The sequence below is a fragment of the Lissotriton vulgaris genome, chromosome 10, assembly GCF_964263255.1.
Source record: "Lissotriton vulgaris chromosome 10, aLisVul1.2, whole genome shotgun sequence".
In the NCBI taxonomy this organism is placed as follows: Eukaryota; Metazoa; Chordata; class Amphibia; order Caudata; family Salamandridae; genus Lissotriton; species Lissotriton vulgaris.
In genome coordinates this window covers 1,019,093,849-1,019,107,998 of record NC_141698.1, presented here as the reverse complement: position 1 = coordinate 1,019,107,998, position 14,150 = coordinate 1,019,093,849, and the positions used below count along the sequence as shown (strand labels likewise).

General features: G+C 45.3%; 1 pseudogene; it reads left to right on the top strand.

Moving 5' to 3' along the window:
- Positions 1-1,558: 1,558 nt before the first annotated feature.
- Positions 1,559-8,109, top strand: LOC147689226 (cis-aconitate decarboxylase pseudogene; annotated as a pseudogene).
- Positions 8,110-14,150: the final 6,041 nt, after the last annotated feature.

The window sequence follows — 14,150 nt, the reverse complement described above, 5'->3', positions numbered from 1 at the left end:
CAGTGTTGGAGTATATAAATGAGTATATGCAAGACTGAGTTATTGTGAGAGTGCCTGTGTGGATCAGTGTGTGCTTGTATTAGTTATTGTATTAGAGTGTAAGTATGTGTTATTATATATTTAAATAAGTGAGGTAGTATGTGTATAACTGTACAGGTGAGTAAATGAAAGTGTGATTGATTATTTCCATGACTGACAAGATGTGTGATTAACTCTTTCAATGAGAGGCAGTTTCTGAGTGTCTTTATAGATATGTGACTGGATATGATAATGCTGTATTGGTGGCTGACTGTATGTATGAGTGACTGTAAGGGTGAATGAGTGGATGTGTGTGTAGACCCACAAATTAGTGAATGGATATGTACTAACTGGTATTGGTGTGTTAATGGTTTCCAAAATTATAGTCTGTATTTTAGAGTTGGTGTATCAAGTGTTATATTAGGGTCTGATGAGGTGCATCAGATTTTCTCGTGGATGATGTCATCAGTGATGTGCAATTCCGGAAGCGCAGCGGACGAGCGCAGCGAGCGCGCCGATTGCGCGCCGAAGGCGCGCCTAAGGCAAGCCCGTCTGCGCCCGTCCGCGACCAGACCGCGACCGGGGCCGGGCACTCTGCCGGTATGACTCCACACATAGATAAGATTGTTTGGACGCGTGAAAACCTATGGTCCCTAAACACTCTGGCCGACACATGTTCTCACAACATTGACCTTGGGTCCCACAATCCCCCATATGTCTGCAAGACCTGTGGGTTTCAACTGGATAGTCCAGTCGGCAGAAGGGCTGCTCGTTTCATCAATCCACCGATTAGTAAAGACATTAGAGCGGGACTACTGAATTGCAGATCCCTCGCAAAACATGCCGTTGACATCTGGCTGCTTTTGGAAGAGCACCAGTGGGATTTGCTGTTTCTAACAGAAACTTGGCTCAATGATGATAACATGACCGCCATTGCACTGGCTATCCCCCCTGGGTACAAAATGTGTTCCTCTAACAGGCTAGGTGGAAAAAGAGGTGGGGGAGTGGCTGTCATATTTAAGGAACAGCTCACACTCTCCTCTTCTGCCCCCATGGCCATCCAGGGTCTGGAGGGACTACACTTTTGCTTTCAGATTGGAGCTCAGCTATCTCTAGCGGGGTTAGTCATCTACCGCCCCCGGGGGGGGAAGAGCCCATCCTGACCACTCTGATGGATATTATCATCCAGAGCTCACTCTCTCACCCTCAGTTTCTGGTCGTCGGTGATTTTAATATTTACATGGACATGACAGACTGTTCTTTAGCGGATTTACTGAGGTCCACTCTGAACTCAGCCAACCTTAAACTTGTTAATGAGGGCCCTACACACAGAGCGGGCCACATGCTCGATTTAATATTCTCCAACATCACTAATATGATGGCTAACACCCCATTACCCCTGATTTGGTCAGATCACTCCCTGATACCATTTCAATTTGTAGTAACGGCGGATAAACCTATGACCAGTAAGTGCTCGTTCATGAAGAGACAATGGAGCAAGCTGGTCCCAGCCACTATGGGTCCACACCTAGCGGAGACCATGCCGACCTTCTCCTCCAATGCGGACACCGATGCTCAGCTTTTTAATGACTGGATCGGGAATATGCTAACATCTATAGCTCCGGCAACAGCCACAATATCCAAACGAGACTCCCCATCTGCCCCCTGGTTTTCTGAGGAGCTCAGAGTGCAAAAATCGCACTGTAAAAAGTTGGAGCGACTTTGGAGGCTAAATTATGATCCTGCAGAGAAGGCCTACTATAAGGAAGCCTCAAAAAAACTGCACAAAGCCATCAGAAAAGCAAAAAAACAGTACTATGCGAACTCGATTCAGCTAGCTGAACATTCAAGCAAAGAAACCTTTAAAATAGTTCAGTCATTTTTCAAACCCATATGTATTGAGAGGGAAGTTTCCCCATCAATCTCGTTTTGCAACAGCATTTCGGACTTTTTTGACTCTAAAATCAAGAAAGTATATGAGTCTTTTGGGCCAGTGAAGACCACGGTTAAATCCGATTTAGCGGGCTTAACACCGAACTATGCTACTGTGACACAATTTGATTCAATAGACCTAAATACGGTCAAGCAGGAACTAAGTCGTTGCAAATCGGGCTCGCCAGATGACCCTTGCCCTCCTAAACTCTGGAGCCGCATAGCTGATTTTGTGGCCCCCGCTATTCAACGCATTTGGAATTTGTCCATCTCATCGGGGGTGTTCCCGGATATTTGGAAACATGCCACTCTTCTCCCCCTAAAGAAAAAATCTAATGGGGACCCTAAGGATCTCAATAATCTCCGTCCAATCTCCCTCCTTGCAGCACCAGGCAAAATGCTTGAAAAAGTTATCCAGCGGCAATTAAATCAATTCATTGAATACAACAAAACTCTACATGAGACGCAATCAGGCTTCCGACCTGGTTTTAGCACCGAAACAGCTTTAATTGAGGTGGCAGAGTCAGTAAGGTGGTCGATGGACTCGGGAGACTCAGCGATGCTGGTGCTCCTGGATCTGTCGGCCGCCTTTGACACGGTCGACCACGCTATACTACTGTCTCGACTAGCGGAGATAGGCATCCAGGGTCAGGCACTGAAGTGGTTACAGTCCTATCTGACTCAAAGAACTCAGAAGGTGGCATTAAGGGACGTCTTTTCTACACCTAAAGCGCTGAACTGTGGCGTTCCACAGGGCTCGGCTTTGAGCCCACTTTTATTTAATGTCTACCTGGCTCCACTCTTTACGCTGATCGCCAATTGGGGGATCAAGGCAATCTCATACGCCGACGATACCCAATTGGTGTTCCCATACTCAGAAGTGTCAGAGGCATCCTTCTCAAATTTTAAGGGGTGCCTACAATACGTAGCCTGCTGGATGAACACCAATAAATTAAAACTCAACACTAGTAAAACTGAGGTGATCTTCTTTGGCAGAGACCCCCCCCCACCATCTGATTTATGGTGGCCGGCAGAGATGGGTATAGCTCCCTCGCCTAGCCATTCTGCAAGAAATCTAGGTGTGCGGTGGGATGATAAGTTGTCCTTTGTTTCACACATACAGCAAGTTGCTGGCTGCTGTATGAGCAAGTTGAGGAATCTACGTAAGATTCTTCGACTTATACCAGTCAGCTGGCGAAAAAACGTAGTCCACGCCACAGTCACATCCAGGCTGGATTACGCCAACGGTCTGTATTTGGGCCTACCAAAGTACCTTATACAGCAACTACAACTGGTTCAAAATGCGGCTGCGAGACTTTTAATGAGGATTCCGTTCAAGCACTCAGTCTCTCCGTACCTCCTCTCCCTTCACTGGTTACCAGTTGCTAGTAGAATAAAATTCAAAGCACTTACTCTGGCCTTCAGATCCTTATATGGAAACTGCCCAAATTACCTGAAAGTTCGACTTCCAAGGTATTCCCAATCTCGTTCGCTCAGATCCAACAACCATGTGCGTCTGACAGCCCCTAGAGTAAAAAGAGCCCGGCTGGGCGGACAAACCTTCTCGGCCAATGTGGCCAATCTATGGAACTCACTACCCATCACCCTCCAACAGGCCCCATCTGAAGCCTGTTTTAAACACCTGCTGAAAACCTGGCTGTTTACCCAGTCTCGCTAAATGCTACCCTCTCCAGCCTCCATGGTCTGATACACTTGTTCTCTCAGCGCCGGGCACCTCCTCGTGAGGTAGCTGTTCGCGCTATACAAAATTCTGTATTATTATTATTATTATTATTATTTGAGATGTCATCAGTGATGTCATCAGTGATGTAACTCACCATGTCATGAATGATGTAATATGTGACGTCATCAGCAGAGCATTGCGCGGGCACGAGTTATAGTTAGCTCAACTAACTATAACAGGGGAATTTCTATCGTTTTGTATGAGTGAAATGTCCAACTAACTATCACATTCCTGAAACCTATGTTTTTTTCCAGTGAATTTCTAAGGTTTTTTAAATGCTAATTCCTAACTATAACGTCTGTAAAACCTATGCTTTTTTTCAGTGAATTTAAAAGGTTTTTTAAATGCTAATTTCTAACTATAATGTTCATTAAACATATCTTTTTTTTCTGTGTTTTTTAATTATCATCCTATTCTCAACCTGATGAAAACTGCAAATCTCACCACTCTTCCATCGATACCTTCCGCCAAAAAAATCGCCACAAACCAGAGCCACAACTAACGCTAATGCTATGCAAAGTAGGCGTTCCTGTGCAAAAAAAAACAAAAACACCACTTCCTCATACTTTCAACAACCTGCCAAATCTGCAATGCGATCTGAAAACAGGCGATAGGCCGACTTACCAGTAACAAATTAACATCAACATTTAACTGATGTAAGGAGTTCAACTTTCTACTGCGTGAATTACACCCAACTCACAGCCACATCTAAAGACCAACATGTGCTAGAGGTACTAATCATGCAGCTCCGACACTCAACAAGGCCACAACACGCAGCACCACCACCACCAGAACCTCCCCCACCGGACCACCCCCGCTACTAACACCGAGGCAGCGAAAAACAGGACAACGGACCTTCCAAAAGAACATGTCCCATCAGCCGCACAATAGCTGAATGTTGGGAGATGTGGCTCTAGGAAGGTGGATATCTGACTATGGTTACCCCCAAACTTTTTGCCTGGTGTTTAGCTGGTTTTTGACATAGTTGGCCTGGGATCCTGCTATTCAGGGCCCCAGGCTAATTGCTCTCTCCTTAAAATGGACTCCATGTACCTTAGGTGCATACACAATTGGAACTGGTTCACCTTATTGGCCCCTGTAACAGTGTACCCTAGGTACCCAGGGCATAGGTGCATCCAAGGCCTTCCAGGGGCTGCAGCATGTATTGTGCCACCCCTGGCCTGGCCTCCATATTTGACACAACTGGCTGATCACTCAGCTGGGGTAAGTTGGTGTAATCACCTCTTACTTAGATATAGTATCCCTATATCTAACCTTAAACTGGACACATATGTTCCTATCAGCCACTCCTATGGAAGGCCTCTTCAATCCTGGAGGCAGAGTGCTTGGAAATATGTGAGATGGTGCTCTAGCATGAGCTGAGCCTGTCTGCAGCTGTCGGGAACCACTCCCTAAGCTGTTCCGGGATATTGCCATACCATATACTCTGAAGTGCATTATAATCCTCGCGGTTATATGCTATCTTTGGTTTGGCTTTATCAAAACATGTCGAGTAAGGTGTCATACGAATTGGAATACTATCCTCTCAACAGTTCTGTCGACGGGGATTGCATTCCACCCTTCTAGAGGGACACGACATGTGTGTAGCCTTAACCCCGGTTAAAGTTAACCAGAGCCTCAGCATCACAAAATGGATGCTGCCACCACAGACACAAGTCTGACCTCCTGCTGCTGGGAGTCCTTCCAGCGAGGGAGGCTTGGACAAAGGGTTTCCTGCCTTGGGAGGTGCGAGCACCACCCCAGACAGGGTTTTGTGTATTGGGTAGGGTAAAACACACTACCAGGACCCAGAAAGTTAGCTTGGTCTTGAGATACTTGAAAGGTAAAGGAAACTTTTACTAAAAAAGCAATGTCTCATGATAAAACCATCCCTTAATCAGAACCTCTTCAGACTTTAGTTGTTCAGTATCACCAAGAGATTTTACCTGCTTATCAGAGTCTTGGATCTAACCATGCATCACACCCTGGACTCCCACCCATTAAATAACCCTCTAGACCCACAGTGTGACCAGCTTCCTGAAATAATAGGTGAGAGGAGAGGAAAACCAAGTCATAAAATCCACCTTAAATTTTCACAAATCACAACCTAGACTCCCTGGAGTTGTTAAGCAGTTAATATCTCGACACACTGCCAGGAGAGCGAGTATCACCAAGGGTAAGTAGCTAAACATAGGGACCATTGATCTCCTACACAGCTGTACTTCAGGAACACTACTCCTGCTCATGGAGATCCCTGGCCTGATCCTGTCTCTCTCCTTCTAGACCCCTCCAGGTATGAGATGTACCATCCTGTGTTTATTGTTGAGTTACCCATCCTCTCATAAGCTACCTTCTTACCCCACTAGGTGATTAGGAGCACTGTTCTTTCATCACTTTATTCTCTCTCCAACAGGACATGTTCTCCTTGTCTGCGATCAGCTCTGTGTACTGAAGGAAAAGAATGGGACTTCCTCCCACGCTGGCTGCATATGTCAATGGAGTGGCGGTAAGGAATTTGACAGCTGCTTATCAATGTATCCATCAATCGTAGACTAGGAGCGATGAGTTCAAGAGAATTTTACTTCTATACACTCTCCTCCAGTGTTCAATCTTGTCTGTTTCCACTTCTGTAGAGAGTCTGTATTGGGCAAATGTGCAGTCACTCAACAACATTTTAGAATATGGTTCCTCCTTGTCTGTAAATTGTTTCCATAGGTTAATGACACTATCTCTCTGGTTACCATCACTTACTGGTCCTCTTCTTTAAGGACCTCCTAACCCTCTTCTCCTCTTCTACAGACTCACTCCATGGACTTCGATGACACTTGGCACCCTGCCACTCACCCCTCGGGCGCTGTGCTGACGGCTCTAATGGCTGCTTCCCAGATGCTCCCGGCGGGCTCACGACCCAGAGGCTCAGACTTCCTGTTGGCATTCAATGTAGGCATTGAGGTACAAGGAAGACTCATGCGTTTCTCCAATGAAGCCAGCAATATCCCCAAGAGGTATGTGTGATGCCCACAAAGGATATAAATACTCCATGACCAACACAGAATGCCCTCAGGGGCTGCAGTATCTCAAGACCATGGTTGTGATGCTCAAAGAGGATAGAAATAGCTCATGTGGTATGAGTGAGATCCCTAGAGGGGGTTAATGTTATGATCTGTGCCTGATGTGCACAGAGGGCCGAAATATCCCAAAGAAGAGCCTGTGATGCAATCAGGTTCATGTATGTGGATAGCACACAATGTAAACATGGTAAAGATTATTTTTCTGTTCACTCTAACTGGGTTATATATTTATGTTAAGTGCTTGATTAGATCTTAGCATATTGACAATGCCTTCTCACACTGCACGATGGCTTTAATGGTACATATCTGGCATGCTCTTAGCATATTCCTTTGGTTCACACTTATTATTAGTACTACCCACGCAACTATCCTGCCATTAACCTTATGCCATGTTTGACACTATTCTTTGTATCTCCTATCAGATTCCACCCACCATCTGTTGTTGGCACCATGGGCAGTGCTGCTGCCATAGCGAAACTTCTTTCATTGAATACAAACCGGTGTGCCCATGCTCTGGCGATTGCCACCTCTCTGGCAGGGGCACCTATTGCCAATGCAGGGACTCTTGCCAAGCCTCTCCATATTGGCAACGCCACCCGCCTTGGCATGGAAGCAGCACTTTTAGCTTCTCGAGGGATGGAAGCCAACCCACTCATCTTGGATGATGTGCCCGGCTGCTCAGGGTTCAGTGCTTTCTATGGTGACTACCAGCCCTCGCCTCTGGCAGTGCCAGATCAAGATTACAGCTTCCTGTTGGAGAAACAAGACATCGCCTTCAAGAGATTCCCAGCTCACCTGGGCATGCACTGGGTCGTAGACGCTGCCATCTCAGCCAGAAACCGAGTCATCAATATAATGGGCTCCTTCAATCCCACTGCCATCCGCTCTATTCTTCTGAGGGTCCCAGTCTCCAAGTACATCAACAGGCCCTTCCCAGAGTCTGAGCACCAGGCCCGACACTCCTTCCAGTTCAATGTCGGCACTGCCCTCCTGGATGGCAAGGTGGGCATCTCTTCCTTCAGTGAGGACAGCCTCAGGAGACCTGACCTCATCAACCTGTTGAAAAAGGTGGTGGTGGAACACCCTGAAGACAATGTGGCTAACTTCGACAAGATGTACGGAGAAGTAGCGCTGCTCCTGGACAGCGGAGAGATCGTGACGGGCAGATGTGACACCTTCTATGGACACTGGAGGAAGCCCCTCAGCCAAGAATCACTCCATAAGAAATTCCGCTCCAACGCTAGCCATGTGCTCCACCAAGACCAGGCGGAAGCCATTATTGAAGTAGTGGAGGAGATCGAGAGCGTGGCAGACAGCTCACACCTGGCATTCTCTCTGCGGTAGAGGTGTATCCAGCTCACACCTGGCATTCTCTCTGCATTAAAGGTGCAGACAGCTCACACCTGGCATTCTCTCTGCAATAAAGGTGCAGACAGCTCGCACCTGACATCCTCCCTGTGCTAAAAGTGCTCAATTAAAATACATCCCTCTCACAAATGTTGAATGACCTACCTGGTGCACTCATCTTTAATATACGTTGTTTTATATAAAATTGAAAATCGCCTCAAGGAGAGGAACATTATCTAAACATTGTATAAAACAATCAGTGACAGTCATGTACTCACCTCTCATGAAAAGTGCTATCATGTCTCACTGTACAAAAAGGTCCCCTTTGACCCCTACAAATAAGAAGCATCTGGCTGGCCAGAACCTATAGGATTGAGATTCCTTTGTAAGGACTGTAAAATGTTATTTTTTATTTATTGGTATTTAATATTTGTTTATTGTTAGAAATGAGCCCTGATCTCACTGAAATATCATGTCTGCTTCACAATGAATGATTCGCCCCGGGAGCCAAAGAAAGGGACAGCTGGATCTTCAAATTTTATACCAGTATTGCATTCTCTGTGTCCCGCTCTATCATGTGTACTCTTCTAAAAGCACAGGACAAATTAAGTCAATGCAAGGACTTTCTATGCTAGTCTCTCATGTTTTGTTAGTGAAACATATTTTGTGTTTTATGTTATTTATTTATTTTTTAATAAACTCTCTGTATTTATTGTACAATGGTTGTATAGTTTTTAAAATAAAAATAAGCTGAAATTTTAGATACTAACTCACAAGTGAGCAACTGCTTGGTGCAGGGAGAATGGAGCCTCCCACACAAACTCTCATTTTCAGCTGTTCCTCAGCATGCTGTCCCCCTTGCTAGAGTTTAATAACCTGCACCAAAAAAAGCTTCCCTGTTGTAAGAAGCTTCCCTCACATGCACAACTACTCAAATACCAGCTGAATATACACACCTGAACAAGTACTTAAGATTGATCAGGTCTTGGCACAAACTTCAAATGTTAACATTCTGCAGCTGTTGTCATCCAGTTTGCACCACTGTGGTCGTTCTCCGTTCTCACAATCTGCCACATACGCTGGAAAGCAGAGCATACTGGAAAGTAATCAATCATGTGGAAATACCAAACAATCATAGATTTACCAGCCACTTCTGTGACCCACTCCACTCAGTCAAATGCACTGACTATATCTAGAAGCACCATATGGCAAACCTACTTTGTAGAGTCTTTCAATATTAGTTTATTAATGAAGATCAGTAAAAGGGACCATCCCACTTCCTTCAGGATGCCATATATTCCCAAATAAACAGCTGATTGATTCTGGCAAGTGTTAGCCATGCTAGCTGGAATTTCAGGTTCAGCAAGACTCTATGTATTTATTCCACTTGTTAGGGGCGCAAATCATCCCCGAAGGGATCTCTAGGCGCATTTGCAGTGTATGAGCAGACTGTAAGTGAGAGCTTACTGAGTGAATAGCCATGTTTTCAAGAGTTTTTTGAATGCTTGTATGGATAAAGGTAGCTGATTCCAGTGATGGGGGGCCAGGAATGAAAAGGAGCAGCTTCCGAACCTAGTCGTATTAATACATTTGGGGCATAGAAGCAATAGATAATTCGATCTAAGCTGACGTGCTGGGATATATGTCTGCTGTCTCTTCCTAAGGTAAAGTGGACCCTTCCCAAGCAGGGTCTACACATCAGGCAGAGAAGTTTGAAGAGGGCACACTTTTTAATCTAGAGCCAGTGAAGGGAGTGGAGAGAGGGTTCCGAGGAGAACAGGAGGGGGTTCAGGATCAGGTGAGCTGCTGAGTCCTCCACCACCTGGAACCTGGGCCATGAGCCTTCATTACTACCCACCAGAATGGCATTGCCGTAGTCCAGGTGGCTCATTATCAGTGCTTGTACCAGAGTCTTCCTGCCATGAAGAGGAGTCCATTGAAAGACATTTTTAAGGGTTTGCATGAGGCCAAAACAGGTTCCAGTGACAGTTTTGACATGCTCACTCATGGTGAGCTTGTCGTCCATCAATATTCCTAGGTTCCTTGCATATTTGTTCCTGGTAGATGGAGGGCCCAGCACCGATGGCTACCAGTCCACTGACCAGGCTGCATGTGCCTTCCCGAACATAAGGATCTCCCTTTTGGTCACGTTCACTTGAAGTCAGTTGTTGGACATCCATGTGGCTACTGTCAGTAGGCATTGTTTAAATCCTGCTTTGGTCAGAATAGGGTCATGGTCCATAGTGATGATCAGTTCTGTGTCATCGGCATAGGAAATGGTTTAAAAACCATAGGATCTCATGAGTCATGCCAGGGGGTCCATATGTACATTAAATAGAGTGGGGCTCAAGATTGAACCCTGTGGTGCCCCCTTATCTAGAGTTGAGGATGCTGATGCGTGCTCGCCCAACTGGACCAAGTTAGTATGTTCTGACAGGAAGTTAATCAACCTTTCAAGGGCTTTACCTCCAATACCAAACTCCCAAAGTCAATGTGCTAAGATCTGATGGGAGATGGTATTGAATGCAGTTGAAAGGTGTAGAAGTACCAAAATGGCTGAAGATCTCTGGTTTAGTGCCAGTTTAATAGTGTCTGTGACTTCCACTAGTGCAGCCTCCGTGCTATGTGAGGCATGAAAGCCTGATTGCGAGGGGTCCAGCAGATGGTTAGATTGCAGGTCTGATACTAGTTGGGTATTCATTGAGGACTCTAGAATTTTGGAGACAAAAGGAATAAGGAAGATAGGTCTGTAGTTTGCCAAATTCTGTGGGTCAGTTGTAACTTTTTAAAGAAGAGGCTTAATATACGCTGTCTTCCCTTTGCGAGGTATACTAGCCTGCTGTCGGGAGAGGTAACATAGGTTATTATGGAGACTGCACAGAATAGGGGATAAACTGGTAATTACACAAGGAGATGCCCGGTCTGCAGGGGACCCAGATTTGATGGCATTTATTAGGGCCTGAGTTTGATCCTCTGTCATCAGACTAAATGTTTCCAAAATGCAGGGGTGTGGTACTTCTTGAGTCTCCTCTGTTATGGAGGGTACTGAGTTTGTAAACGTGCTGTCAATGCTGTTTATTTTGTGTTTGACGTGGGCTGCGAGGTTGTCGCTGTGAGCTTGATACCAGTATTGTGTGATTGCCACTATTGGGGTTTGTGAATCCTTTATGGATTATAAACAACTCCTTGGGAGAGTTTTTTGCAGAGTTAATTCTCTGTGCTATGTGAGTTCTTCTGGCCAAATTACAGTGTTTGAGATATGTTCTCAGGGCGACTTCATAGGCAAGTTTGCCCTCATTGGTTTTATCCTTTCCCCGTATGCATTCTAGACTCCCTACTGTGGGTTTCTCCTTCCGTAACGATTCAGAATACCAAGGAGCAGGGTTTTTTCTCCTCGTGGTGTAGGTTTTCTTAGCGGCGCAATTGAGTCTAGGGCATTTGTGAGTGAGGCTTCAAAGACAGTCAGGGCCATGTTAATGTCTTAGTGGTCAGTGATGGATGGAGGACTAAAAACCGGAAGAAGTGCACCTTCCTCCAATAACCTATGAGCTTGGATCCATGGCTGCGAACATCCTTATCGAACTTGATATCTAAGTAAAAGTTATTAGAGAAGTGGTCGGTCCATATCTGCTCAGTGTGAGTGTCTACTGCTAAGTTCATGGCATCAATGAAGATTAGATCTAATGTGAGCCCTCCTCTATGGGTAGGGCCGTATACTGATTGGTGGAGACCGAGCGACTCTGCTAATAGCTGCATAGTGTCGGTATCCATTTGGATGTCTATGTGATAGTTGAAGTCACCTAGCAGCAGAAAGTTATCTGCCGCTAGGATACGGGGTGCTAGATGTTCCATCAACCTGGTACTGAAATCCTTTTTCCTTTCCGGTGAGCGATGAACAAGGGATCCCTTCCAGGTTGTGTTATTTTGAGCTTTTAGTTGAAAGATTAGCATATCCACTGTAGGTGACGAACAGGAGTCTATTCTTAGAGGGATTTTGGGTGCTATGGCTACCCCTCCCCCCTTTTTATGCTGTCTATCACATCTAGTTAGGCTGTAGACTTGTGGAAGTGCTGGGGCTATGGCGGGTAGGAGACTGAGTTAACCAGGTTTCCGTGACAAAACGTATATCTGGCCTTATTGAGTCTAGGAGGTCCCATAGTTCTGAAGCGTGTTTAGGAATCGAGCGTGCATTAAAGTATGTGCAATGTAGTTGGGACGGGGTACTAGAGGTGTTATTGCTAATCGCTGGGTGTTTGCTTTTAAGTTGGGCATCTATTGAGGGCCCCAAGTCGTTATGCCTCCCTATGGACAACCTATTGGGCCATGTAAATTTGCAAAGGTCACACTGCCAACGGGTGAGCTTCTCCGCAGGATATAATTTTTGTCTGCAGAGTGCTCCCTGAGTGTGATTCTCTAAATTTTTTTGCTCCTCTCTTGAGTAGGCCTTAAAAGCCATACACAGTTTTTGTGGTTTAGACCTGATGAGATGGACGTGTGGAGGGGAAGAGAATGAAGGATAGGAAAAAGATACAGCCCTCCTGGTGGATGGTGCTGTCCAGGCATGGATGGGTGCAGACTTGCTTGCCTTTCGCGTTCCAGTGGTGCACAAGCGTCCGCATCGGGCTCCGAATTAAGTCGGAACTGGAAGCCGGGGCGGAGGAAGGCGCATAAAAGACTAGAGCGTCAACTACCCAAGGATGGTCGGCGTTGACCTTCCAAATTGCTTTCCGGGCTGCTCTCTCTGCTCAAACGGCACCTAGAGCCACGGCGGACCAGAGAGATGCCCCGGACGAAACACAGAGGAATGGGAAGGACAGGCGAAGCAAGTAAGGATGGTTAGGGAGAACAGTAAAGTATTTGACAGTTAGCAGACCACAAGAAGCACAGTACACAATATTTAAAAACATAAAATAGGTATTGCCAATTAAAAAAGGTATTGCCGATTACAGGCCAGTTAAAAAATTAAAACAGAGGGGGTACTCACAGTACTCACCACTATCCAAGTGCACGGTTTGTGGTCTAATGACACCAACAGCTCCCTGTATTATGGCCAAAGTCCATTGATGTCTTTACAAAGGCGAATGAAATGGTTTCTTCTCCTTCAAATAATCTGCTCACATAATTTAGGGCTTCAAGGCGCTTGATGCATTTTACAAATAAATCACACCCTGATATCGCTTTTCATCCATAGACGCTTGATTAAACGCTCTAGTGATTTTAGTGCTGTTTAATTAATATTAATGGTCAGAGACCCCTCACTGGAAATATCCTGGTTTGGTGTCAAAGAACATAATAAACTCTGTTTCATTCAAATTGGAACATCTTACAATTAGTCCCCTGTTCACTTTCTCAATGTATGTAAAGACATAGGTAATGTTTGGGAATAAAAACATAAATTCAAGATCAAGAGCTTCATGTCTTGCTAATTGTATTTTATTGTTATAATTTTTAGATTCTGCAGCACTCTAATGGTGGCCTTGTAATATTGTGCAACCATCAATCTGAGACTGGAGCATTCTCTGTATTCTGTAGTCAGTTATTTACGCAACTAGCCTTTCCATGGTCAGTCCAGTGGTCATAGCTATCTGGTGGCAGAGATTGCCAGAATGTGCAGCATTAAAGGGCTGAATGAGAAATTGAGAACAGTCCTTAGACGAGGCTCAATTATATGATCAGCTTATGTCACCTATAGAGGTGTATCACCCGTCCAGGAATATTTATTCTAATTAATCCCCCAAATGTCTCCAAACCCTCATAGCTGATTATTCAGCTTAAATGTCACTCGTTCGTGTGTGGCCATTCTTTTCATTGTGTTGGACCATTCTTCAATATCTGATAGTATGGGCTACTTACGGTGCCTTAGAATGCAAACCATTGTGAAGGCTAATGCTGCATCTAGCCATCTTTTATTGTGGTTATTAATTTTGATGACATCCTGAGTGCTGTGTGACAGGGCAGGTTGAGCTGTTGACTCATCTAGCGAAGGTGTCACCATACTGATTCCCAGTATGATTGCAGTGATGGGCAAAGCCATAGGA